The 2450-nt window shown below is 34.4% G+C and overlaps 1 protein-coding gene across 1 annotated transcript in view; it reads right to left on the minus strand.

The window, feature by feature from the left end:
• Positions 1-2450, minus strand: part of USP53 (ubiquitin specific peptidase 53) — an 84989-nt gene that overhangs the window by 31652 nt on the left and 50887 nt on the right. The window lies entirely within an intron of this gene.

Raw genomic sequence — 2450 nt, forward strand, 5'->3', positions numbered from 1 at the left:
ATGAAGATTCTAAACATTGTTTTAAAAATCAATTCATGGTAGCTGGCATCTAGAATTTAATATTAAAAAGCATATTTTTAAAGAATTTTCATATTAAGAAGAATTAGACAGATTTGAAAATATCTTACTTGGATCATCTGAATATAAGCCATAGAATATAGATCAAAATATCAATGATAAGGGGGGGTGGGGAAAAAAAAAATATCAATGATAATCTACACTAACACATCATGCACTAAATCTGCTTTGTAACAAGTCTCACATAAAATTTCAGATTTATAATACAAATCAATAAAGAGTGGTATTTATTTCTTTGATAAAAAAATCCCTTTTCCTAAAGCTTGGCTGAAGGATTCCTTTAATTAGCTAACTCCAGCCTCCAAAAGAATACATAAAATCATTCAATTGATTAATCCTGGTTTTCTAGACATTTCATGGATTATAGTATCATGTATTAACACATTTCATTTATGTGTGGTAAAGTAAAATTATAATGTTCAGGGTTATGTAAAATACATTTGTTTTGGATTTTAGCAAGGAATCAATTATACACATATGCAAAATTAAAAATGCTTATTATGATGATTGTGCAAAGCACAATCCTTTATTATTCATTAATAAAGGAAACAGAAAAGATGCTGATCAAAAACAGATTAGCTAATACAACACAAGTACCAAATGAGTTCCACACTTATAAATTCTACAGAAATTCCTAAGAGGAATTTGGGACATTTGGGCATGTAGCATATGGAGGCAAGACCAAATGAAAGACTGAAAAGATTATGTCAGGAGCTTATGCACAGACTTCTGGAAAGCAGGGCTCTAGAAGACGTTCTTTGTGTTTCTTCAATTCACCCAAGAAGGAGTTTTTTAACTGGGAATTAATACATATATCATTCCATAGTTCAATTACATCAGCAGTATTATACAACTGCTACCACAATCAATTTCCAAACATTCTTTTCTTTCCTGGACTCCTTGACATAGGCTCCCCTTTGCCCACCCCACCACTGTCACCGCTGTACCACACCACACCCAGAAGCCCTTATTCCACTTGCTGTCTCTATATAGGTTCATCAATCCTCGGTTTCATATACCGAATACCAAAAAAACATATAACACAAATTCCTGAGGGTGACCCCAGTGACATAAGACATTCTGTAGGAACTGACTGTAGTCTTCTACATAGAAGGGGAAGTTCAGAGAGGATAGAAAAAAATGAGGTGGGATTTAACCAACATCCATAATTAGAAGGCAGAAGGCATCCACCACCTGTCTGTCAGTTTTTCCTGCGGTATTTTGTGTGTTGCTGTGGTGTTGGAAGCTATGACACAAGTATGTCAAATATCAGCGGGATCATTCATGGTGGGCACGTTTCAACAGAGCTCCAGACTAAGACTGACTTGGAAGAAGAACCTAGTGATCTACTTCTAGGCCAGGAAAAGTCTTTATGAATTATCAGAAGGTTGGAAGGCGCTCAGGTACAACTAGGGCGCAGCTGCTTTCTCATAGGACAGTCAAATTTGAGGACATGAATGGAACGCAGAATTTAGGCTCTTCATGTGCTGATGTAGCATCACTCAAAAGGGGAAGAAACAACCACAAATACCCATTAATAATGACCATGTGGAATGTACAAAGCATGAAGCTGGGAAATTTGGAAGAAGTCAAAATGAAACACATAAATATACTCAGGTGTTAGCTAAAATGGACTAGTTTGGCCATTTGAAATCAGGCAATCAGATGGTCTAATATGCCAGTAGTGATAAGTTGAGGAATAATATATTAATTATTAAAATGTACATTTCAGGATCCATCCTGAAATACAATGCAGTTGTTGATAGGATAATATCCATTTGCCTATAAGGAAGACCAATTAATAAAGCTATTATTCAAATGAATGTATCAATCACTAAAGACAAATATGAAACTGATTAAATAAGCAATAAAGATGTATTGATAATTACTAGTTTGGGGAATCGAAAATTTAAAAACAAGTAATAAGAATCACTGGTTGGAAAATACAGAAGGGCTTCAAAAAGTTCATGGAAAAATTCCATTACCATTTAATTCCAATTTTCCATGAACTTTTAAAATCCCTTTTTATGGCCTGGGTGATAGAAATGATGCTGGAAATCATAAGACAGAAGTTTGAAAGACCTAATTATTGGAAATACCTTTTTCTACAATATAAGCAGTGACTGTATACCTAGACCTTGTTACACGGAATATGAGGAGTCTTCAAAAAATCTATGGAAAATGAATATTATGAAGAAAGTATGCTTAAATTTCAATTTTTTGCACCAAAATATGCCTATAATGATTTGCTATAACATTTCCAACAGCATCTAGTTGCAGAACTAAGAAAAATAAGACGTCAGTTTTTAAAAAGCCCCTTAGAGGCGCTAACCCACCCAAGGGGAGGGTATTATTTATATCTCCACAGGAAA

This window comes from Echinops telfairi, unplaced genomic scaffold (genome assembly GCF_000313985.2).
Source record: "Echinops telfairi isolate 266 unplaced genomic scaffold, ASM31398v2 ScPeMD7_5927;HRSCAF=6808, whole genome shotgun sequence".
Classification (NCBI taxonomy): domain Eukaryota; kingdom Metazoa; phylum Chordata; class Mammalia; order Afrosoricida; family Tenrecidae; genus Echinops; species Echinops telfairi.